Source organism: Pelodiscus sinensis, chromosome 27, assembly GCF_049634645.1.
Source record: "Pelodiscus sinensis isolate JC-2024 chromosome 27, ASM4963464v1, whole genome shotgun sequence".
In the NCBI taxonomy this organism is placed as follows: domain Eukaryota; kingdom Metazoa; phylum Chordata; order Testudines; family Trionychidae; genus Pelodiscus; species Pelodiscus sinensis.
The window spans coordinates 13,942,148-13,967,721 of NC_134737.1; the positions used below are offsets into that span (position 1 = coordinate 13,942,148).

The window sequence follows — 25,574 nt, forward strand, 5'->3', positions numbered from 1 at the left end:
TCAGCTCAGCAGTGTCCTGCGGCAGGGAATAGCACAGGTTAACAGGCGGAAGGAATGTCTTTGCTGCCTAAGATGTTGGAGACCACATGGCCTGGGAGGATTCTGTCCTGCCCAGGCCTGAACCAACAGCATCAGCCCCATTACCTGAGCTTGAAGGGGCCCTAGCATTAGTTATCTGTTGTCCTACAATGGGCCTAGGCTAGAAAAGAGAGCAATCTACAAAGGGTGCAGAGTTCAGCTAAGTTAAATGAGCACCAACACAACAGGCTCTCTCAGCAATCACCGCTAATTACAAAGGTCAGCCTCTTTCCTGGCCATCAGCCACCACCCAGGGATCCCATTGTGCACTGAACCCGCACTTGATAAAACCTCTCTCCATGGTTCGATTCAGCTCTCAGATAACGGGTCCTCAGCAGCTGCAGCCTGCCAGGGCTGGGTCTGCAGGAGCCTGGACGGGCTCCAGAGGGACCGGGGCCGGGGCAGGGGAGCAGGGGCACTCACCGTGCTGTACAAGGTCCCAAGCTGAAAGGCCCAGTGGCCGCTGGGAGCGGATGCTGCAAGTCGGGACTGAGGGGCATTGGAAGATATGTGGGGCTCAGGGTTGGACAATTAGAGGGAACTATAGGCCTGCACTGAAGGGCATTAGCCAAGACATATTGGGAGGCTTGGCCAGGGAAAACAGGGAGGCTGTGGGGCAGGACTGGGAGACACTGGGAGATATAAGGGTGTCGGGGGGGAGCCCAGGGCTGGAGTGACCTGGGGTCTTCGTGTGTGTTGGGATTTCAGAGGGGCGCCTGCAGAGCTGGGAGATGTCCAGGCATGGAGCAGCAGAGGGGCACCGTGGGGCAGCCCCAGTGTGAGAAGAAGCTCACAATGCCGGCTTCTAGCCCGGGTTCTGCACCCCCTTTGCCCAACAGCCAAAGGCTTTTCCAAGGAGCTAAAACCCAAAATTCCTTTGCGACTTGTTCTGCACGGAAGCCCCTGCCCTGCTGCCCAAGCCAAGTCCTAGGGAAGCTACAGCCCCCGTGCTGAGCCAGTGCAGGGACTGGGAGTGGGAGCAACGTCTCTCCCCTATCCCGGGGAGGAAGGGGGCTAGTTTGGCCCCTGGCACAAGTTAGGGGGGACTTCAGTTGCACCTGGCTGCCAATGACTTACTATTCACCCTCTCCTGCACCCAGGGTGTTCCTGGTCCATCTCCTGTGCGGGAGGTGGCATCATTGCTGCCCCGTACGCCCCCAAGACCGATCTCCTGCACTGACACTGTCACTGCCGTGTCCCTCTGTCTCGCCAGTCACCTGCATGCACAAGTGTCAGTCAACATCACTGCAGTGAGTTCCAAAGAGCTGCACCAACACACGGGGAAAACAAATGTGTGTGTGTGTGGGGGGGGGAGCGCCACTGTCATGGGAGCTCACAATGCAGGGACAGCCAAGGGTGGATTCACGTGGTACATTTCTAAAGTGCCTTTCGTCACACAGGACCCCAACGCTTTTTCCAGCCCGTTTATCCAATGCAGTGCGGCTACTTCTGGGGCGAAGCAGCACCTAACTATCACATGGCCCATCAGTGCACAGTGGGGGAAGGGAAAACTTTAACAAACTTGGGGCAAACCCCCACCAGTGCCCCTCTCCTAACCCTACAGTCGCCTGCGGGATTTGTAACATTAATAACTCGGTACTTCTAGGGTACGTCTAGACTACAAGCCTCTTTCGAAAGAGAGCGTCTAGAGTGCAAGCAGATTTTTTGAAAAAGCAAGCCGCTTTTTCGAAAGAGAGTCTAGACGCTCTCTTTCGAAAAAGCACAGTTTGCATTCAATAGCGCCTTTTCTAAAAGAGTACTTTCGAAAACAGGCGTTATTCCTCGTAAAATGAGGTTTACCGCGATCAAAAAAACTGCCACGTTCTTTCGATTTACTTTCGAAAGAAAGTGGCTGCAGTCTAGACGCAGGTGAGGTTTTTTCTAGACACACCCCTACAGAGAGCCTCTTCCCCTATGGCTATTCCTGTGACAGGAGGGCCGAGAGGTCTAGAAGAGATGCACAGAGACAGCCCTAGAGTGCTAACAGTCTGAGGTTTTCAAGTAGAATAGCGATAGAGATGTAGCTGTGTTAGTCTGATCTTGCTGAAACAAAAGTCAGGACTATGCAGCACTTTAAAGACTAACAAGACGGTTTATTAGGTGATGAGCTTTCGTGGGCCAGACCCACTTCCTCAGATCAAATTGTGGAAGAAAATTGGCATGACCGTATATACCAAAGGGATACAATAAAAAAAAAGTGAACACATATAAAATAGACAAATCAGATTTTAGAACAGACAGGGGATAAGGGAGGGAGGTTAATGTCTATAAGGTAATGATATTAAAGGTGATAATTGGGGAAGCTATCTTTGTAATGGGTAAGATAATTAGCATCTTTGTTAAGGCCCATTCGTAAAGTGTCAAATTTAAGCATAAATGACAGTTCGGAGGCTTCTCTTTGAAGTCTTGTGTTAAAGCCTCTTTGTAGCAGGTTGCAGGTAGTAAGGTCGTTGAGACAATGCCCAGGCTGGTTGAAATGGCAAGAAACTGTTTTTTCTTTGTGAAACTGTCTGATGTCTGTTTTGTGTGCATGGATTCTTTGAATGAAATGTTAGTCCTTAAAGTGCTGCATAGTCCTGTCTGAGTTTTTCAACTCCTTGAGCAGCATTCATTTTTGTAGCTCCATCCAGCAACACCCCAGCAAGGTGAGCGAGGGGCAGTACTGGCTGCACCCACCTCTGGAGGGAAACAGAGCAGCTGCCTAGGACCGGAAGTGGAGGAATCCAGACCCAGTGGAAACGGCAGGGGGAGTTTCACGAGGCAGGCTGAAGATCCCACCTTTTCTATAGATGCCAAGACTGATCACAGGACCCAGTGCTATGTCTCATCTGAAGACAGCACCCCACTACCAGCTGCAGAAGCACCGACTCCAAGAGGTCTCCCCTTCAGATACAGAACTCGCTCAGCTCTGCTTGGCTCCACGAGCCTGACCCGATCCCAGCTTGCCTGCCAGATGCAGTGGGAAGATGCAGAAAGCAGTTCCTACAAAATTTGATTAGAGAGGGAGGCCAGGCTGAGGTTGCAGGACCCATCTGGGTCTTTTTCTACCCCCGCTGTCTGTGACTCCACCATCAATGGCAGACGCAGAAATATTCCCTTCTGAGAGAGGCTTGGAAGGGTTACCATTAATTTCACCACATGCAAACAAATCGGGGAAAACCCTACGTCCGTCCATACTCATTGCAATTTGAAGACAGGCGCAGTACAAAAAAATGGCGCTTGAAAACCTATTCGAGAGTTCGATTTAAAAATGTGTATGTTTTCTATTTCCACCTGTGGCGGGTCTCCTTGTGTGTGGAGGCTTAAACAGCGTTCACTTTTTGAACCTCAGTGTCGACGGTCACTAAATAATTCTCTGTCCCCATAACTTTGCACCGCAGTGAACATTTAAACTGGTAAAAAGCTTGAAAAGAAACTGAAATGATCCCTCCGAATTACCAACAGAAATTGAATTCTGCTACTCCTTGGCACAGAGCACCCCGTCTATTTAATACCAGCACCCTAACACCTTAGGAAGAACCTCAAGGCTTTTATAAGGGGTCCCCTCACACCCCTGCCTAGAAGTGGCCTGATACAGGTGTTGGGTGACATGAGACAGTGACATGAAAGAGCCCTCACCTCCCCAAAGGCGGAGACGGACTGCCTGGAAACACCCACCTGAGAGAGCTCCTGCATCCTCGCCCTTGGCATGCTCCTGGGCAGAGCCACACCTCGCCCTGAAGGCCAATAGATCCAGGCTGTTTCAACCCCAGGGAGGGAGGAGTGGGAGAGTCAGGCGGCTTAGGGAGAGCTCCCCCCCCCCCCCGACTTGCGCCCCAGCCAGCGTATAAACTGCGGAGCCCCGCCCGCTTCCCCTGAAACCAACCCGCGGGGCCAGACGCAGCCCCTGCAGGCGGGCGCTCTGCTGCCACACCGGGCGCCGGGCTGCGCTGCAGGGCATGGGGCGGGGCAGGCCCGTTGCATATGCCCAGCTCTCGGCTGCCCCGCTCGGCAGCGGCCTCGCCTGGGCTCAGGCTGGCTTGGGGGGGGGCTCAGGCTGCACCCAGGGGAGAGTCCTGCGGGGCACAGAGCCCCCGTTTCCGCCCCCAGCCCGGCCAGGCAGCGGGGTCTCCCCTTTCCCTTCCAACCCGGCCTGAGGAGGGGGAAGTCCCCCTGTAGCCCGAGGACAGGGCGAGGCTGATGGGGGGGGGGGACAGGAGGGTCCGGGGGGGGCAGGGGCTGCAGAGCTTAGTGGAGACCCCTCCCCCGCCCGCCCTAGGGAGCCGGGAGGGGGGCAGGCAGCCGCCGCTGCAGGGCCTGGGGAGGGGGGTCGCGGCTTTGCAGCGGAAGGGAGGGGCGGGGAGGCGCGCAGGGAAGGGGGGCGGGGTCGCTCTCACCTCGGCCGGGCCGGCTGCGGAGATCCCGGCCTGCGGTGTCCGCTCCGCGCCGAGCGCCCCAGGCGGCTCCCCGGGCGTGTGACTGCACGCGGGGGGAGGGGTGTGCACAGGTGAAGGAGGGGGAGGGGTTGCGCCAAGGTGAGGGAGGGGGAGGGGTTTGAACAGGCAGAGGGTGTGTGCGTGGGGGAGGTGCTGCACAGAAGAGGGGGGCAAGGTGGGGCGGGTGTACAGGGGTGAGAGGAGGGGCTGTGTGTAGGGCAGGAATGCACAGAGGTGAGGGGAGGGGTGTATGTATAGGTGTGGGGGGAGAGGAAGGGCTGGGGGAAGGGCTGTGGGGGGGAAGAGGTGTATGGAAGATGGGGAGAAGGGCTGTTTGCAGAGCTGTATGGGGGCATACAGAGGTGGGGGAAGGGCTGTGTGCAGAGGTGTATGCGGGGGAGGGGAGGGAGCGTACAGGTGTGAGGGGAAGGGCTGTGTGCAGAGGTGTATGTGGGGGAGGGAGCGTACAGGTGTGAGTGGAAGGGCTGTGTGCAGAGGTGTATGTGGGGGAGGGGAGGGAGCGTACAGGTGTGAGGGGAAGGGCTGTGTGCAGAGGTGTATGTGGGGGAGGGGAGGGAGCGTACAGGTGTGAGGGGAAGGGCTGTGTGCAGAGGTGTATGTGGGGGAGGGGAGGGAGTGTACAGGCGTGAGGGGAAGGGCTGTGTCTAGAGGTGTATGTGGGGGAGCAGGCTCTGGCAGCCTGTGGGGAGGAGACAGTGGGAACGGTCACACAGCAGGATGCGGCTTTCTGGTGCGGTAGATGGGGGGGCGGGGTTATGGCCATCTGCCGCGGTGATTCCCTGCAGACCGTGACGTGGTGGCTACACACAGCTCCCCAGGTTTGAACTCCTGAGCGCAGGAACAAGCAGGCCCTGTGTGCTGAGGGCCCAGCACCTCGCAGCGGGTGCACCGCTCTCTGCCCACACCACGCTACCTAGTCTGGAGCATGCTACAGGACTCCTCGTATTTGCAGACACAGACTAATGTGGCTGCCCCCTGGGACATCGTACCTGCAGTGCCCTGGACTGGGGCTGTTAGCCAGTCACGGAAGCGCCACGGATGTGATGGCCACGCTAGGCGGACTGGCCTTTCTCTGCTCCCGGGAGGGGCTAGAGCTGTGCAGGAGCAGGCGTGCAAGGATGGCTGGGGCACTGGGACAGATTTATGCCCAGTAGCCTTGTTGTAGGAGGTGCCAGACTTTCCCAGACAGGCTGCAATCTCCAGCAAGACTGAGCAAAACCAGCTCGGGGTGGGGATTTTAAACACACACGTAGGCTCTTGCTGGCTGGAAGTGGCAAATTGGCCTGGCACTAGCAACACTATCTCGTGTGAACAGAGAGGGCTCTAGACACCCGTGGGTTTTGAGCAAAGTGGACCTTTGCTCATTCCCTGCACCTCCAGGAGTGATGTGCCAGGCACAAGCAAGCAGCTCACTGAGCCTAGGACAGCTGGGTTCAGACCCCAACTCTGCCGCTGGCTGGCTGGCTGGGCTCAAGCAAGCTGTGCCCTGGGTCCGTGCCTCAGTTTCCCCATGGGTATAACAGAGAGCATGCAGACAGCGCTCCCAAGTGTATAGACTGCAGAGTTTTTCTGAATCCTGGAAAAGCTCTGCCGCATCCAAGAAATGCATCTGCTTTTTCCCCAAAAAAATTCCGAAAAGTAGACGCATTTTTTCAGCATCCCTGTAAACCTCATTCTATAAGGAAGAAGGGATGTTCTGAAAGAGGCTTTTTTCTGACATTTGGCCCAGTGTAGACAGGCCAAAGGTCGGAAAAGCCTCTTTCGGAAGAAGCGGAAAAAGATATATTGCGGTTTGCAATTTGCATATCTTTTTCCGACTTTTCTTTGTAGTCTAGACACAGCCCAAGAGATGCTGACTCTCCAGGGCTCACTGGGAGCCAGTACCGCCCACTGCGGCTCAGGCTGAGCCGTCCAAGCAGCTGCATGGAAGACTGAGGCCCTGTTGGCTTGACTGCCAGAAAATTCCCCCACGCCGAGGCTCTTCTCCATTTGGAGAGCAGCTAGAGCAATGCATGGTTCTGATTAGGGCCCTTCCTGGCCTGTATACGCAGCAGTGCTGGTTGGCAGGGAATTAGGCCTTTTCTGCCAGGACAGCTAAATGGTCAGAGGATGCCACGGTGGTGGTACCAGAGCCGGGTTCGCTTTGGGAAGCGGGGCAGAGCTCTGGGGACACATTGGGATTGCTGGCAGTAATTACGGGGGCTTTTGGCAAGCTCAAGGGCCCTTTCGCTGCATTACAACCACATGCTTCAAAATCACCCCCCCCCATTGGAATGCAGCCACCTCTGGGGTAGAGTGTGAGAGCCAATGAACAGGGCACAGCCTCCCCGAACCACACTTGGAAATAAAAATGGAGGGAAATAGTGTGTCCAGTTGAAGCTGCAGGAGTTTGAGGGGACATCCCGGCTACGGCTACGCTGGCATGATTTTCCGAAACTGCTTTTAACGGAAAAGTTTTCCGTTAAAAGTATTTTCGGAAAAGCGCATCTAGATTGGCAGGATGCTTTTCCGGAAAAGCACTTTTTGCGGAAAAGTGTCCGTGCCAATTTAGACGCGCTTTTCCTCAAAAAAGCCCCGATGGTCATTTTCGCGATCGGGGCTTTTTTGCGGAAAAGAAATCTCTGCTGTCTACACTGGCCCTTTTCTGGAACAGTTTTCCGGAAAAGGACTTTTGCCCGAACGGGAGCAGCATAGTTTTTCCGGAAAAGCACTGATGATTTTACATGAGATCGTCAGTGCTTTTCCGGAAATTCAAGCGGCCAGTGTAGACAGCTGGCAAGTTATTCCGGAAAAGCGGCTGATTTTCCGGAATAACTGGCCAGTGTAGACACAGCCCCCATGGCCAGCATTGGGATTTGGCCCAGACAAATCCTGGGTCTTTGGGTCATCACATCATGATACCCATGGGCATGAAGCCTTCGGCACTTCGGAAACTGCAGCCCGTACAGAACGTCGCAGCACATCTCCGTGGGCACAGCCTGCCCACCCTTCACTGGCCTCCCTCAGATCCTCTAGCCGCCTTCAGGGCACGCTACAGCCTGAGCCCGGTGCACCTCCAGGAGCCTAAAGCTTTGCTCCTCTGACCCAATGCGACAACCGGCCAGCAGGATAAAGCGCATCCATGCAGACGGCAGATCTTTCTCAGGGCCAGTCACAGGCTGTTGAACAGCGCTGGGCAACCCAGGCCAGCGAGTGGGCCGCAGGACTGGCCCTCCTTCTTCCCCGTGGCCGCAAGATCCTCGGCCCCAAGCCAGTCTCCCGGCGTAGGGTCGTTTTGCTCACTGCTCTTGTGGACCTACAGTTGGCAGGGGTTCGCCCACAGCAGCGCTGTGATTGGCTGCAGCGGCAGCGCCCGGCGCTCGCAGTCACTTCACCTGCGCTGGCTTTACGTGCGTGTCCCGTTAGCAGCCCTGGTGGGGAAACAACACCACGGACAGAGACCGGTGGAATCTGGCCACCCGGCGCGTGGGCAAGGGTAACAGAACGCCTCGCGGGGGGCACGGAACCCCGCTGGGCTGCTCCCGCTGCTGCAGAAGGAACTCCCGAGAACGAAGGGCCGTCACAAACCTCACCCCGTTCCCCTCCAAGCGCCCTTGCCTTATGCTACATCGATACCGAGCGGCCGGCGCGTGTAAAGGCGCCTACCGAACCACCACTCTGCTGCCCCACCCCGGAAGTAGAGGAGCACACGACGGACGTGCATCGTATTGCTGAATGCCTGCCCGGAAGGCACGCAGATAGTGTGGGGATGGCTCTGGGAGAAGATCGTGGCTGGAATTAGGAACACAACACATACCTTCATGTAGTCCATGGAGCCAGGGCTCGCAACTAAAGAGGGCAGGGGCCCTGGAAAGCCCTGCCTGGCCGGTGAGCTCACTGGAGAGCTGGAACTACCCAAGGGCTTGGGTGTCCCTGCCCCATGTAGGGCTCCTGTAGCTCAGCCAGGGAGCTGGGCTAGGCTGAGGGCAGCTGGCTCCGGGAACAGGCGATGCTGCAGCCCCTGGACCCGTCTGGGAACGGCGCAGCGAGGGAGGAAGCAGAGCTACGCTGGGAAGCAGATGGAGCTCAGGGCTTCTGGCCTTGCGTGAGATCTCTGCTTTTACCACAGTTGTTCGGGGACCTTTCCTGTGAGCTGCCGAGGCCAAAGCCGGGACCCAGGGCCCAACACAAGTGTCCGGCAATGACATCCAACACCACCCCTCTGTGAGAGCCACCGGCTGGCTTCACCCGCTCCTGCCAGTGGCCCAGAGGAGCAGCCGCCCAAGGACTCGCATTCCCCAGGTGGAGCTCACGCCTGTGGCTGCTTTTCAGGAGGAACCTTTGCTGGACAGTTCCCCAGTGACAACAGACACTGGCAGGGAGGAGTTTGCCTTTGGTCCTCTGCATTACTGGGGGGGGGGGATTTTAACCCATCAGCTCAGATTGGCCATTGCTACACAGAGGGGCAAGGAGGGGAGCTCCCTGTCCGGCCTCTTTCGATTGCCCCAAAGGGGCCACTGTGCTTAGACATCTCCAACCCTAGGGACTGCCCAAGACCCCCAAATTCATGCCAGCTGGGCTAGCACGCAGGCCTCAGGCGAAGGAACATTCGCTAGATCACAGGTCAAGGTTCACAACATCCTCCCTGGCACCAGAACACACGACCCCTTCCCAGAGCACTTGCTGGAGCCAGGGCCTGAGGCGTTTGCTCTGCTACCGACACACTGGGTGCCCTTGGGCCAGTCACACAGCCCAAGAATCTCACCCCGTTTTGAGGGCTTTTGTTTCTGGGTGCTCAGTTAAGGCCGATTGGACCTGGTTTTCAGCGGCACTGTGCTCCTACTGACTTCAGGGAGGGGTCCAGCTACCGCCTGGTGCACAGCACTTTGGGATCTGATGTACAGAGGGGCTAGAGGGGGAGCAAAGCATCGCTTACTATGCCACCTGTTTCTGATGAATGCCACTCAGCAATCTCGCCTCTCCCCCCCGCCTCTCTGCTGTTCAGACACGAGCTTCAGGGAGACAGATCCTGTTTAAACCCTCCATCCCCAGCTGGGGACCCCCCTGACCCCCAGCCAGGGGTGGACTGGCCTGACAGGGTACCGGGAATTTCCCGGTGGGCCGTTGGCCAAAGGGCTGGCTGGCGGCTGCTGGAGGAGGAGGGGGAAACCCAGCAAGTAGTTCCCGGGAGTGGCTGCCAGAGTTCTGGCTCTGCACGGCCCTTTCTCCCCTCCCCGCCCCTCCCCACTGCAGAGGTGTAGTGAAGGGGGGGGGGGGGCAGTTGCCTCCACCCCCTGGGCACCACGCTGGGGGGGCACCAGACTGGGGTGGGGCAGTTGCCCCCACCTCCTGGGCACCACGCTGGGGGGAGGGGCGCCGGGCTGGGGTCCGGTCTCACTCAGTCTGCATCAGAAGCAGGGCAGACTCTGGCCGGGGGAGGGATTCCTCCTCTCTGAACTCAGCCCCTTAGAACAGAGCCGAAGAATCTCCCAGCTCTGGGGGGTCGCTCAGACTAGCAGCCTGGTGTCGTTCCCCTCGCTGTGAAGCAGCGACCACAGAGCCCTGCTCTGGCAGACCCTTAGGGACCTCCCTCGCTTGCCCATGTCCCCCCCGCCCCCAGGCTGTTTCCACCTGGAGAGGAAAACGGGGTAGCCCAGGACATGTCCCATGAGCCAGTCGGCACCAAGACTCCTGCAGAGGGGATGTGGGGTTGGCAGCAGGGTGAGGGGTAACTCAGAGACTCGTGCAGGATCCAGACTTCTGGGGCCCGATCACAGACTCCAGCCCTGCAAACTGGAAGACAGAAGGTGGGGGAGGGGAAGGGAGAAAAATAAAGGGAAGGGGTAGGAGAGGAAGGGGCTTGTGCTGAGGGGACGGTGGTGAGGGGGTGGACATCAGGGAAAAAGAGGGCAAAGGGGGCAGGGGCAGTGAGGGAAGGGGGGATACCAGGAGGGTGCAGGGCTAAGGGAAGGTTCAGGTGCCAGGAGATTCTAGGGTGAAGCAGAAGGGCAGAGACCTGCAGGGGAGGGACCAGCACCAGAGGAGAGAGGCAGGGCAGGTGTGTAGAGGGAGGTGTTAAGAGAGGGGATGAGGAGGGGTAGCTCACATGATCAGAGTAGGGCTACTGGAGGAGTGGGCACAGGGGGGAGAGAAGGGCTGGTGGAGGGGGGCAGGTTGCAGGAGGGCCGAGGGCAGTGAGAAGGGCAGCAGAGGAGGGTGAGGGGTTGGGGGGCAGCAGACACCAGGGGAGCTGATGGAGCAAGGGGAGGAGACATGGCAGCAGAGGGGAAAGGTAGAGGTTTATAAGATATTTATTAATAACTTGGGTACCACATCCAAACAAGCCACATGAACTCAGTACTGGTGCACAACACAAAATTAATTCTGCTCATGGGAGGAAACTCTTAGAGGGAACACTTCCCCCAGCCTCTCTGCCCCTCCGCCCCCGAGTTAATGTCACACACATTGGGTTAATGCAATTGCAGGATAGTTGCATGAGGGGGGTTTGGTGGGGGCCAAACTAATCCCCATTGGTAGGAGGATGGTGGGAAAAGTCCTTAGAGGGGGTCACATGACACCTTTTACTTCTGGTCATGTGTCCATCTCGCCCCAAGTGTGTCACCTCCAGAGGCGTGGCTAATAGGAGTCAGGGGGTGTGGCTAATGGGGGTCAGGGGGTGTGGCTAACGGGTCAGGGGTGTGGCTAATGGGGTCAAAGAGTAAATGTTTAAAAAATTCTTTGATGTGAAAAAGTGGGCCATTCTCAACCCATTTCCAGGGCCTATTTTGATTGCCAGTCCGCCCCTGCCCCCAGCTTGTGGACAGGGCAATAGATCTGGAGCGCTCCATGTGAACCTGGTCCATTCTGCCTCACATTGCCAGCTCCCGAGGGGCCCTGCCTCTGACGTGAGCATGGAGCCAGTGCCAACGCCCAGCCACGAACTCTGCAGAGGGGAGATTCGACCGGCCAGTTCTTGCAGCTACCCGCCCGCACGTGGCAATGATGTGAGGCCAAGGGCTGTAATGCATCAATCTGGACAGGTGCCCTACACCGGGGCAGTGAACGCTCCATCTGGTGCCCACACAAACGGGGGAGCTACTCCTGTGTCCCACTGACCATACAGCCTGGGCTTAGTGTGACCCCTTTCCACCAGTCTCCATGCCAAACCTGAGTGAGTGAGCCAGCCCAGCGATCACACTAGGCCCGGGTAAATTATCCCACCGTGCCCAGTCCCAGTGCCTCTTGCAAGTCAGAACAATGGGACATCTTTGTCACTTTTCTTTCCATCCACGTTTTGTTGCCACGGAGGTTTTCCACCCAGCTGTGGTGTCAACACGCCATACGCACCCCAAGTCAGCTCGCACCAGCCCTTTCCCCCGCACACAAGGATACACAATACGCCCTGGTCTACAGCAGGGAGTTATTTCAAATGAAATGGAGCAGCCACGCTACCAAGCCGGGTATTTTGAAATAACTCCTGCGTGCTTTGGGGAATAAGCTTATTTTGAAATAGTTGCTTCAGGAGTTATTATTGGGAAATCATTTCCTAGTGCTGATGTGCCTTCTCTATCTGAGGTGGTTGCTCCCTAAGAGTCTGATCCAATCAATCAAGAGAAAGACGCCCATTGACTTCAGTAGGCTTTGGATCAGGTTCTGGGTCTTGGTTTTCAAGCAACGCCATCATCCCAGGTCCGAGAGCTGCTGCTTTGAACAGCCCCTAGAGGCTGGAAAGAAACCGATCTGGAATACTTAGCTTGTCTGGGTGACATTTGGATAAACTTTTGTTCAGGACAAATCTCAGAAGCCCACTGAGTCATTTGTTTATTCCCTCCCTCCTGCCATATTGCTCAATCCCCCTGTCCAGCCAGGGAACGCTGGCTCAGCTCCGCGAAGGAAGAGTAAACACCGCGGAGTCCTTTACTCCAGAGCCCTTGAGGAATAGCAGATGTCTCAATGTATGAGTTGGGCTTTGTCTCCCCGGGTCATCAGCATGAAGAGAGACCTCCCAGCCCTACAACGTCAGGCCTCAGGAAGCGGGGTGGCCAGTTGGCTGGGGTGTGCGTTTGGCTTTGTTGCACGTCCCGCACAAGCAGATGCAGGCTTGCGTACACGCATGCAGTGGAGACATTCAGGTGACGGATTGCAGGTGCAGACATTCAGGTGACGACACTCGCATTTCGTTAGCGCCGCAGAACCTCAGTCCTGCATAAGCATCCGGTCACACTGGGAGCTGCACAGAGGGTCCCAAAGAGCTTCCAATCTGCTGGCTTTTGACATGCATGTTTGCTCACCTCGCATGCCCTCTGCCCATTAAGCACATCGGCACGGCCAGCCTGGGTCAGCCCAAAGGTCCCTCTAGCCCAGCGTCCTGTCTGCCACCAGCGGCCAGGATCAATTCCAATGCGCCGAGCGTATGGACCAGCGTCACCCTTCTCCAGAAAGGAGCCTGTTAGGAAAGGCTTGCCTTCCTCCTCACCCAGACACAGAGCCAGCCCTGCCCGCCACCCTCCCAGCCAAGAGCCGCTGTTTGGGGAGGGGGCATTGCAAAGCAGAAGTTCGGAGCCTTTCAGTGCGACGCGCAACACTTGCTTCTCGCTCCCGAATCACCCGACGTCAGTTGCAGCCTCACTGTTCACGGGAAATCCCAAGAGGGGGTTTTCTGAAGAGGTTTGTAACATGGGTTGGGTTACAAGTTTCTGGAGGGATGGATTCACAGGCGCCGGTGATGAGGGGGGACAATGGGCATCTGATGGTTCCTACAGGAGGCCCTGTGGTCCTTTTACCCTAGTTCCAGAAAACAGCAGGGCAGGAGGAATGGAGCAGCGAAGGTGGGTCCTCCAAGCCTGCACTGAGTGTCCTCTCTGGAGCAGCCATCTTGGAAAGGACAGAGATGATCTGTGATTCGATGACAGCCAATCAGAGGCCACCAGACCCAGATAAAAGGCCCTGCCGGGCCCCGATGGGGCAGTCCCTGGCTGGCACCACAGGAGCCGGGAAGCCTGAGGACCAGCTGTGCTTTCTCTCTGGCTGCACTTGCCTGGCTGGGTTTGCAGGTGGGGGGGGGAGCCAGCGAGCTTTGGCCAGAGCTGGAGGTGAAGAGAAAGGGCCAGAAGGGAAGCGGCCCAGGGAGGCAGCAGCGATGAACTCACCAGCCCACGGCTGCTGCGTCGTCTCTCCGGCTTGGAACCCAGAGTAGTGGGCAAGTTGGGTCCCTTGCTGGCCACATGGCAACACGCAAGAGAGGACCAACCTAAGCGAAGCCCCATTTGGAAGCCCAGCAAAGGAGTGAATTTAAGAGAGCCACAGCCTGGTCTGACGACCCGCGGGAGGGCTGTGTGTTTGCTGGACAGCGGACGGGGTTCGTTTGACAGTGCGATCCCACCGGAGGGCTCGAATGCTGCCAAACGACCCAGAAGCTGCCGTGTTTGCCCAGCGATGGGGAAATGCCAGCACGAAGGCGGCTCGTGGAACCCTAGCCCCGCCCCCCCATGCAGACGCACTGCCACGTTCGGGGAGTGCTTGAGGGGGAAGGAGAGTCACATGACAAAGCTGCTGGGGAAATACAGGTACGTACAGCTCCCAGCACACTGGGGCCCTGATCTCAGATGGAACCTAACGGAGTAAGTGAATCTAAGAGTGTCTTACCACTGTTCAGATAATACCCGGTGGCACTGGTTTTTCAGAGCGCCAGAGATAACCCCGGCGTGCACGAGACTGCAACATTCGACGTGGATATTTGCATAATTCAATTTTTCTTAATGCTCCCAAACCTTGACCTATGGCGCAGTCCCGATGCTGCCAGATACCCCAGCTTACATGGTGTGACGGCGCGTTGGGGTTTTCCCATCTCCTGCACCCCCGTAATGGCACTGACAGACTCCCCCAGCCAGTAGAATAGAGGGAGTTTATTGCTTCTCCAGGATACAGCACAGCACAGATGTAATCTGGTTCCAGGGCAGGCCTAGGATGCCTCAGCCCCTCTTGAGATGGGGGAGACTGGGCCCCTAAATCCCAGCCCCTTTCCCTAGGCTGCTTCCTCCATGCTCTCAGACAGAAAAAACTCACTCACTCACTCACTTCCAGCCCTGCCCCCAGCCAGGGCTCCACTCCCCTTCTTCCCATTGTTCCGCTCCCTGGGAGATAACTGGTCAGACAGGTTTGAAGCCCCCTTGCATAATGACTCATCCCCTGCCCTGCTGGGCCGTGCTGCATCCAGCAGCCAGTGGAGGTCACTCACAACCCACTGCCCAGCATAGCAACCAGCAAGATACCCCCACTACATCACACATGGCAGCTGTAGATTCTCAACTCCTCTGGGGATCTGGCTCTTACATTTTAGGATCCTGCGGTGGGGTCTGCGTAGGCACATTGTTGCATCAAGCCCATCTCTTTCTCTCCTCCACCCCAATATTTTCCTGTATAGCCATGTCTGACTCTCAGACCATTCTGGGGCAGAGAGACCCACCACCAGGGGTCCAGCAATGCTGATCCAATTGTAAGATAAAATAAGGCCTTATCTAGCAAGTTCTCTTCTCTCCAGGGTCTGTTGTACTTATGCTTAGCCTCCACTCGTGCAAAAAGGGAAATTTTCTTTTGCAGACACTGGTCCGGATCGTAATTCGCTTAGATTGCAGTTCCTCAGAGACAGATCCACACAGGAGTTGTGTTAACATATTGCATGGTTTTTTGTTTGCCAAAACCTGCCACGCTGCAGTGCATCTGTTCTGTATTTCTCCCCTGATTTAGCCCCACCCATCACCGTAAAAATGAGTGCATTACTGTCGCCGAGCAATGGCGTGACGTTTTCTGTAGTTGCACTATAATATAGTGCACAGAAACGTGTGCAGGTTGTTCACTTCTGATATGAAACGTACCAATCTAGTTCTATTAGGACACGTACAATTGATTATAGGGCTTTTTATACCTGGAACAACACTTCAGCGCTTCTAATAACCATTGCTACAAATGATATTTTCTATCCGTTTCAGCCAAAGATCTTAGTCACCCCACATTACTACTGAGCTACTTCCCACTTGCTAAAATTAGACTAATCTGCTCCTCATTAAGCAGCAGTCATTACCAGGCACAGTCACCGTGCTGAATGCATTTCCTGGGGGCCTCGCTCCTCATCAACAGCTGCAAGACTGGGACGGTGCCGCAGCCGTGCATCCGTTGCTATTTCTATCATTCCTGCTGTATCTTCGTGAGGGAAAGGGAAAAAGGGTCTGGTCTTTCCTAAATGAACCCAGAAGCCTGCGAGGTGCTGGCGAACGCAGCAATAATTGCAGGGCCCCGAAAGCTGCAGGATGTACCTTTTTTTTTTTTTGAATCTACCATCTTCCTTCCGCTCTAGGCATCAAGAGTGAAATCTCAGCTGTGCCGAATCAGCAAGTTTCTGTCTCATCCCAGGCTGGGGGAGGGGAATTTGGCAGGGAGCCAGCTCCGACCTCCATGGTGCAAGTGATCCTGGTGATTTCACTGCTTGTGCAACCCCTGTGCTTGCGAGGTGTCCTGTGCTGTCTCATCTAGCAGCACCCAGGCCACTGGCAGCGAGCCCAACAAGTGTGCTCTACAGCCTTAGCTGCAAGGATGCTGGCTTTTGGCTCAAGCTAGAGAGGGTCCTGCAGTAAGTTCCAGAGGGCCCAGGTTCAGTTCCGCCGGTGGGCGTTACACTTCCATGCAGCTCTACCGAGTAGACGTGAGCTTGTCGGACGGAGCTGGCAGACCGAGGGCCGAGACACCCCCAGCAACCTTGGCTGTCCCTGCGCCTGCTGTCGCCCCGTTGCACGTGCTTTGGAGGGCGTCTGCTCCCTGCTCAGTCCTGGCTGATGCAAAGGGTTCCTCTGGTGTGTGCGGCGCCGCTCCAACCCGCGCTTTGCTGCAGGGCCGGCATGTGCAGGCTGAGCAGTTGCATCATCTCTGCGCTCCCGGCCGTTTGATTTCCTGGACAGCCACAGCTAAGCTCTTACACCTTTGGTGACATCACGTCCCGCCGCCAGCCTTGCCGGCACCAAGCTCACAATCGATGGGTCGAGGGCCACCTCTCTCCTCTCCCATCATTCCCCCTCCTGCTCCAGCCGCAGCGCCCTGCCTGGGCTCACACGGTCAGAGCCATTCCTTCCAGCCCCCCCCCGGGCGGAGCCACGTCTGCAACAGCTGCGCCCGGCCAGACGCTCCCTGCCCCGCTCGCCCGAGCCGCAGTGACCTTTCCTCCCCGGGATTAGCCAGACAGCCGGGTGCAATGGGCTCCCGGAGGAAGCCTCACATCTGCTGGCCAGCGAGAGCTGATGACGTCCTGGAAAGCCAAGGGACGCGACCCCTCGTCTCGGAGCCATCGATTCTGCTGGGTGGGTGGGCGGCTCCCCGGGGCAGCGCGCGAAGGCCGGGCCGGGCCAGCCTGGGCTCCGGGCGCTGTGGAAGGGGAGGGGCTGGCGAGCGTGGGAAGGGGATGAATTATGCTGATCTCCGAGCAGAGTGGTTTCAGCTGTCGGCTTTGCACTCGGAACAACATCGCTCGGCTGCCTCCAGCCCGGGCTCACGAAGCTCTGGGGAGGCCTTGGTCCGGGCCGGAGAGGGGAGGCAGGACGACGTTAGCACAGCAGCCAGCGCAGGCCTGAATCATGGGAGCCGCCGAGACGCCACTGACTCGCTTGCCTCCTCCAGTCTGCTCCATGACTCTCCGGCCCCTCGTCTCAGACACCCGGCGAACCCCCAGGGCCCCCCGGCTTCAGGGGGAATGCCTTTGTCCCGGGTCAGACACGCAGCTTCTGCAGCCCCATCACCAGCAACGTGCCGAGAGGCCGTGTGGGCACAAGGCCCGGATCCCTCGGCCCCGCCAATAGGCAGTCAGTCTGAGCGGGTGGGGGATGGAAGCCCTTTCAGCCACACGTCCCAGCACTGTGGGAAAAGAGTCGCCGGGTCTGGATAGAAAAACGTCCAAACCACCACTGGCACCAGCAGGGAGACGAAGGACTCAACAGGCCACCACCACAACGAGCTCCAGCATTTATCATCTGCCAAGGGGGAAACTGAGGCACGGTGAAGCAAAGGGAGTTGGCCAAAGTCTCTCAATGGCGCAACAGCAAAACAGGGCCCAGAAGGCACGTGCCTTGACTTCTAATCTAGTGCCCCATGTTCACCGGATCAGGGCCAGGAAACCATCAGCCAGCCTAGGTAGGGGGGAGTTTGTAGTGCACGTGCCTATGCTGTGCACCAATGCCGTCAGCCTAGGGTGGGCAAGATACGGTCCACAGGCTGTCTCCGGCACACCAAGCTGTTTGAATCGGCCCGCGGCCAGCCCTGCCTCTACCCCCACAGGCCAATCGAGACCTGGGGGCGGGGGCGGGGGCGTGTGCAAATCATTCACTGTTCAAAGCGGCTGGCGGCTCCCTCCCCCTGCCAGGGGTGTGCGGTGCCTAGAGGGACTGCCTCCTTTCCGCCTGAGGCCCCGCCTCTTTCCACCAGAGGCCCCGCCCCTTTTGGGGGCGGAGCCGGCCACGACTACAACCAACATTCATGCAGTGGCTTCCCTGCAAAAATTATTACCCACCCTGGCCTATACCCTGCATCACTGGCATTCTGGAAAATACCAGAGGCTTAACGAATGAAGCCTAACGAAACTGGGGGGAGGGAGCCCCCGAAATTCTTGGCTGCGTTGACAGTGCATTGACAGAGGAATGGCAGCTACAGGCCGGGGGGGCCCATTACTGGAGCCAGAGTCCGATTCTGGCAGCCACATTTTGAACACTTGGAAAGAGTTCAGAGAAGAGCCACGAGCCAATTTGTGGGCGGGAAAGCCGCCTTCTCGGGAGAGCCTCAAAGGGCTCCCGCCGCGCCATTGATCACAGAAGGTTCACTAATCAGCAACGTACACGTAACTCCCCAGGGAGATGAGACCCGACCCTACGCAGCCCTTCAATCGGACAGACAAGAGCAGAACAGAAGCACCTTCCAACACTGAGCACTGCCACCTGACACCGCGTGCAGCTCCCCCCGGTCCTGACCCCCCCGGGGAACGGCCTTATTCACCGCTGAAACGAGGGGCACAGATGCATCTGCTCCCAAGCCTCGCCTGTCCTCTCTGAGCCCGTTCACACCAGCTCCTCCACGAGAAGCAACTCCCCCGAATTCCCTTAGTACCCAGGAGCCGCGGGGCCTCTGAGCCGGCCCTCGCTGGCTCTCAGCTGGATAAGCACTGAGGGTCTCAGGTGTGCAGAACACCCCCCGCCCCGGGGCAGCGGGTTTCGGCTCTGCCCCGCTCGCCCTGCAGAGACCCCGTGTGCCCCTGTGGGTGGGGAGGGCACAGAACACGCACCACTAGCCTTCCACGGAAGAGCGAGCTAACAGGAAAAGCACCCGCTGGAGCAGGAAACCCCAAAGCCCCCTCCGGGCTGGGGTCTGCTAGTTCTGGGGGCTGCCCAGCTCCTACTAAGCCGGGCTGTCGGGCAGCCGAAGGCGAGAGAAGGGGAATCCAGCTCCCGCACAGACAGGGACAGTCTGGGGCTGCTTTGGGGTGCCCCGGAGCCAAGGGCCCTTCCTGGGGCTGTTCTTCCCACATACGCCCTGGGGCAGGTCGGCCCTGGGACAGCACCTCTTTGTCTCAAGGGCGCCCCATGTGTCTGGTCACAGCATGGCACGGGGCTGGCCCTTGCCCCCCTACTGGGCTCTCCCTGGATGTGGCTTCTAGCCGGCGTCTTCTCTCCCGAGGGGCTCTGTGCCTGGGCCCGCGGGCTGAATCACAGCCTGGGAGGTTAATCCCTGAGCTCGCCGGCCTCACAGCCCTTCTACACCGCTCCCTGCAGGGCCTCGCCCATTGCATCCTGGCTGCTAAACCCCGACCACTAGGCAGCCCTGCCAGCCGCTCTGAGTTCCTGGGGCCTCGATCTGCCTTCTCTGGCCAGGGCGCAGGCACTGGCTCCTCCCTCCCCTCCGGGTACACTATGGGCTGGTTCAGACAGTGGGGTGCCATGTCCCCGCCGAGCTCCCAGCTGGCCTGAGCGCCCCCCAGCGAGGTCCCATCTCCACCACCTGCCGGCCAAGGACCGTGCAGCCTTTCAGCAGGGCCCAGAGCTCCTCTGCCCATCCCTGACGCTCTCACTTGCCTCATTCGCCCCTTCAGCGAGAGCGGTGACAGGAGCTGCAGCCGGCCCTCAGCATCGGCCCCCTCCAGCCAGCCGACACGCCTTGCACTAGCAGTCTGCACGGGTACACACACGGCACTGGAGCGCACGTCTCGGGGGTCGCTGCGTTAGTCTGTCTCTGTAAAACAAGGAGGAAGATGGTGGCACCTTAAAGACTAATATTTACTGGGGCCTCAGGGGGCGGCCGAGTTGGTCTGTAACTTTACAAACAGCACGTAGTCCTGTGGCACCTTAAAAACTAACAAGACTATCTAGGGGCACGCGCTCTCGCGGGTAAGACCCACTTCACCAGACTCCGCGCATCTGACCAAGTGGCGTGGCCCCACCAAAGCCTAGGCCCGAATGAACCTGTTTCTAACACGCCACCGGACTGCTCCTGTGTGTATTGAACTGGCAACGCATTTCTCGGCTTTCTAATTACACGGGAACGTCGGGAAGTGGCAGGTTTTCAGCCACAGCACGTGGTGACGCTTTCGTGGTTTTATGCCCGATGTGGCAAGCAAGTCGCTTGTAAAGTGAGGAGAAACTTGGGGGTACACAAGCCACATCCGGCTCCTGAAAGGGGGGACGGTAATGTGGAAACGCTGAGAGCCACCGGACTAGACCCAGGGCAGGGCACGGGGGGAGGAGGGGCGGGGAGCCAGACTCCACCAGACCACAACGTTCCGGATGCATAAACGGACGTTTTCCCTTGTGCTGAGAACAAGGCTCATTTTAAGGCACCATGGGCCGGATTCTGATCTTTTTTACTGCAGGGTGACTCCGCTGACTTACACCCGAAAAACAGAACCAGCCTTGATGCTGGAGTCCCAAAGATGCAAGTTCCCGGGATCTGAGGCCAGCCCCGGCAGGTGCTTAGGTAGCTAGTTTTCACTCATTCCAAGGGGTGCCAGCTAACTAAACTCTTCAGAGGACCCAGGCCCGAGACCCACGAGCCCAGAAGTCTGAGTACCTTCTTGCCTTTTACACTCTCACGTCAGGTCAGTCCTGAATTTAGTCACTGCTGTCTCCAGAGCCATTGGGGCAGGCAGCCACTGCTGGACAGCAGAGACCTTGCAAGCCCAGCATTCAAATGGGCCTGGGATTCCTCTCAACAGCAACCATGGATCTACCAACCACCTGTGGGGTTGCCAGGGGTATTCTACCGGACAGTCCGGTATTTGCGCTCTCTGTCTGATAAAAAAATCAGAAAACACCGGACACGTGCAATGTCCCGTATTTTCTGATTTTTCCGGCTGTGCACCGGACGGAAGCCTAACGTGGACGTGGGATGTGGCTGGAAGGCGGGGCCACGATCGGTGCTAGGAGCCTGTGATTGCACGGAAGCCGGGCAGGGGCGGGGACTCCCAGCCACTCCCCCCGCCCCTGCTAGGCTTCTGCCCAATCACAGGCTCCCAGCGCCGATCATGGCCCCGCCTTCCAGCCTGGGAGTCCCAGCTGGGAGGTGGGGCCGGATCGCTGCTCTGAGAAGCCTAGCAGGGGCGGGGGGAGTGGCTGGGAGGCGGGGTGCGATCGGCACTGGGAGTTCTCTACAATCATTTCAGCTGCAGGATAAAAAGGAGTTCTTCCAAATTCTTCTCTAGCCTTAGCTTTAGAGGAATAGAAAACAATGAAAATAGCATGCACATTGGCACAATTACTTCTAAGCCTCTTTACGTAGAGACGGTGTAGGATGAAGACTGTTTACAATAAAGTTAAGTACTAAACATAGCACATGTATTCGTGGCAGTGGTTTTTTTTGCTCGACAAATTTTTAGCCCACGTACGTGTTCGGTATTTTTTGGGAGACCTTCTGGCAACCCTAATCACCTGTATTTGGCTCCAACCACCAGCTCTCAAGCCCATTAGCACCAGCACCCACCTGTCAGCAGCAAGGATTCAACTTAGGTCCACCTGCTCTAAAATACACCACTCCCCTGCATAAGATATTCAAGAGACTCTCCCTTAGCTGTTAACAGTACAGAGCCTATGACACACTGATGAATAATTCTGATTCCATTTGCTGAGCCTAGCTACACAGAATGTGAACTACTTAATTACAGCCTGGCACATGTGTGCCCACAACCCCCAGGCTCAGACTGGCAGAGAAGTGTTAATCCAAACCCCCAGGCTGCGATGGGAGAGAGATAAAACCTCCACCAGGCACTGGAGAGTTAAATGGCAGCCCAAAGCGTCATGCGCTTCCATTTCCAAACAATCCCCGCTTGTTTGAGGGCTCTGACAATTAACCCAGCTGGGTCCACACAGGGCGTCCCTGGCGTGGGCAGAACACACTCCCTGCTGTGCTTGCCCTTGTGGCTGGCCCACGCTCGCCTAGCACGAAGCCCTTGGGCGCAGCAGATGAAGTAAGAGAACAGGTTCAGCCTTCAAGGAGCCAGGCTTTGGGGCACGCGCCTGCGGGTTCCCCGTGGGCACAGCGATGCTCATTAACCTGTGGCTAAGCAGATCGATATTATCTTGCCTCCTTGGCACAGGACTGAGGCTGCAGCTCACTCTCCAAGAGACCGTCCCTGGCAGCGCAGGAGCTAGGAACCTCGCCAAGCAGCCGGGCCTGCTCCCCTCCCCTCTGACCCAGGGACGGACCCACACCCCTCCCCAACTGCGGCAGCCTGGCTCTGTGCGGCTCCTGCAGGGAGAGGGCCTCACAGCCCCACGGGGGTGGATAGGGCGGCTGTTCCAGTGAGTAGCCAGGCTACAAGCCTGCTTCCCAGACACTGCTCGGGGTTTAGTCCTGCTGCCTCCCTCCCCGTCAGGCCCAACACAGGCAACCAAGGCACGCGGGCGCGGGCACTACCCCAGCTGGCTGGCCTGTGCCCAGCCTTGGCAGGGGTAACACAGCCAGCCAAGGGCCTGGGTCGTACAAAAAGCCTAGGTGGATTCGGCTTTGCAGCCTGCTCACCCTCCTCGCCTGGCAGGGCCCTCCGCCAGCTGCGCTGGGGTGTCCCCCTCCTACGTTGCACCCCGTAGTGGGATGCGGGGCACTCGCCAGTGCCTGCACAGACTGGGAGAGGCGGGCCGGCCGGCAGTGAACGGGGGTAGCCCAGAGAGCCCACGGCTCCCAGCAGCCTGAACGCGCTGGGCACTGCCTCTGCTAGAGGGGCAGATGAGCCTTCCAAGGGCAGGGCTGACAGCTGTGGCTCTTTTTGCTCAGGCAGTGGCGGCTTGTGTGTGCGGATCCCGAGGTCGCAGGTTCGATGCCTGCTGAGGGGCATGCTGGGCGGCGGGTGTGCCCAGCCAGGTCCCTGCCTCTTTCCTCCAGAGTAGAGCACAGAGCTTTACAAACTGCCCAGGGACGTTGCTCTCCTGGCGTCCGATTGGCCATTCGGCATCGCTTCATGGCTGGGGCACACGGGGCCAGGGCTTCTCTGACCCTCACCGGGGAGCCCAAGGTCCGAATCCACCTCCAACATGGAGACGTGGGCCTAGAGGTGGAGGGAAGGCAGATCTGGGGGCCGGATGTTTGGAATTTAGCGCAGATGTCTCCCGGTTCTCAGCGCCCGCGCTGGCTGGATTTCCCAGCAGCCAGGAGCACGGAGAGCGCCGTAGGCATCCGAGAGGGTCGGCAGTAAATCGCTTCGTGGTGCTGAGCTGCCTCCTGGTGCACACAGGATGAACCTCGCGCCCCTCCGCTCCGGGAAGCGCCAGTCTGCCAAGGCAGCCGCCGGTCTGCGGCGCTAGAGGCTCCCTCCCAGGCAGGGAGCAGGCGCCAGGAGGAGGAAGAGGCAAGGCGGATTCGCTGGCGAGGACAGGAAGGCCGAAGCACAGATGGTGGGAAAGAGGAAACCCAGGAGGGTGGGGGGGCTGGGGACGGTTGTGGGCAGAGTCAGCCGGAGCTGCAGCCGTGTGCTTCCAACCGGCTGACGTGACCACAGCCATCTCCAATGCACACACAGCCCGGGCCCGCTAGCCACCCTGGGAGAGGAGGGAAAGTCTTCCCGTTGGGGAGCCTCTCTGCTGGCTGGGCAGCAGCACCAACCCGAAAGGCAGCAGGACCACAGTCTTGGGGGGTGCAAGCGCCGTTGCCTCTAGCAAGTGGCTCCCAGTGAGGACAAGGGGCCTGCTGCCAGCCCCAGAAAAGGCCCCTCCTTAGCTCAGGAGTCCGGGGCCCAGGGACAGTTCTTACTCCCTGCAAGACTGAGCCAGCCAGCAGCTGTCCTAGCTGCAGGAACGTGGGCTCCTTCTGTGCCGGAGGGGTGCACCAAGGAAGTCCCGGCGCAGTCTCTGAACAGTGGAGAGGCAGGGGAACCGACTGCATGCCAACATGCCGCTGGACTGTGCTTGTAACTTCACTCCCAGTCCCTCGCCCTGTCCCGGGCCCATCTGCCCCCTCCCAAAGGAGCATCCTTAGCCCCTCTTTGCAGAAGAGGAGATGTTGGCTCAGAGGACAGGACTTGCCTAGGATCAGGGAGATCCTGGTGCGAACTGGCAAAGCTCCTTCGATGGCGCAGCCATTACACCAGGAGCAAACTCGGCCCGGCAACGGCCTTACCCAAGACCCCCTCTCTGGCTTCAGTGTCAGCTCGTTAAATCTCCACAGCAGCCTTGGTCGGCCCTGCCCCTCCCTCCGAGCCAACGCTCTTTCGCTCACATTAGGTAGCCGCACCCACCGGCGAGGAAGATGAGCGCGATGGAGACAGATCCCCGTGGATCCGGCCCAAATTCCGCGTGCTTGCGAGCCTTGGGAATGTAGGTCTCCAAGAATAGCGCCGGGCGTGTTAAATAATTAACGGCGCAGCTGGGGAAGCCAGCGAGTATCACTGGTAGAACGTGCCCCTTTCTTTTCTCACATGTATTCCATGGGCCAGCCTCTTTTCTGCTGTCCCCTCTTCTGCCTCAAACCGTCCCCGGGGAACACATTCCAAAGAGCAAACGAAAGAAACTACAGGTGGAACCGCTCTAGCTCGGCACCCTCGGGACCTCGCCAGTTCCGAACGAGAGAATTTTCCACACCAGGATTATCAATTTTTTCACTGTGTGTTGGTCTCTTAGAATAGTGGACCACAAGTTGAATATGAGTCAACAGTGTGATGCTGTTGCCAAAAAAGCAAATATGATGCTAGGTTGTATCAACAGGTGTGTTGTAAGCAAAACTCGTGAAGTCGTTCTGCCGCTCTGCTCTGCACTAGTTAGGCCTCAGCTGGAGTACTGTGTCCAGTTCTGGGCGCCACATTTCAAGAAAGATGTGGACAAATTGGAAAGGGTACAGAGAAGAGCGACAAGAATGATTAAAGGTCTAGAGAACATGACCTATGAAGCCAGGCTTCATGAACTGGGCTTGTTTAGTTTGGAAAAAAGAAGATTAAGGGGGGACATGATAGCGGTTTTCAAATATCTAAAAGGGTGTCACAAGGAGGAAGGAGAAAATGTGTTCCTCTTGGTTTCAGAGGACAGGACAAGGAGTAATGGGCTTAAAGTGCAGCAGGGGAGGTTTAGATTGGACATTAGGAAAAAATTCCTAACTGTCAGGGTGGTCAAATATTGGAATAAATTGCCAAGGGAAGTGGTGGAATCTCCCTCTCTGGAGATATTTAAGAACAGGTTAGATAGACATCTGTCAGGGATGGTGTAGACGGAGCTTGGTCCTGCCTTGAGGGCAGGGGGCTGGACTCGATGACCTCTCGAGGTCCCTTCAAGTCCTATGATTCTATGATTCTATGAAGACATTGAGGGTTAAATTAAAGCTAAGTAACAGCCCAGAACACGGAGAGCCAGGACTGGTGGCTGCAAATAAACTTTAAGGGACTGCGGGAAACTCGGCCACGCCCATGATAAGTGGCCATCCGGCACACTATCAGCGTGCTGGCCCACGGATGTTGCTAGTCCAGAGAGTTCTGGCCTAGAGAGGTTCAACTTGTACTTAGAGCAGAACTTTGTACAGAGCGGTTTCCTCAGTAGTGAAGTGCGTGAGCTCCGGATTGTGCCTGGAAAGTCTCTGCACGAT

The 25,574-nt window shown here is 57.5% G+C and overlaps 1 protein-coding gene across 8 annotated transcripts in view; it reads right to left on the bottom strand.

The window, feature by feature from the left end:
• The window catches only part of NAV1 (neuron navigator 1), a 223,035-nt gene that overhangs the window by 180,010 nt on the left and 17,451 nt on the right, over positions 1-25,574 (bottom strand). For 7 of the 8 annotated variants that reach the window (XM_075910183.1, XM_075910182.1, XM_075910193.1 and 4 more), the window contains exon 2: positions 19,595-19,751. The exons of the other annotated variant lie outside the window; for it this stretch is intronic. The gene's annotated coding sequence lies outside the window, so the exon portion shown is untranslated. The remainder of the gene's footprint in view (positions 1-19,594; positions 19,752-25,574) is intronic. 8 annotated transcript variants of the gene reach the window in all.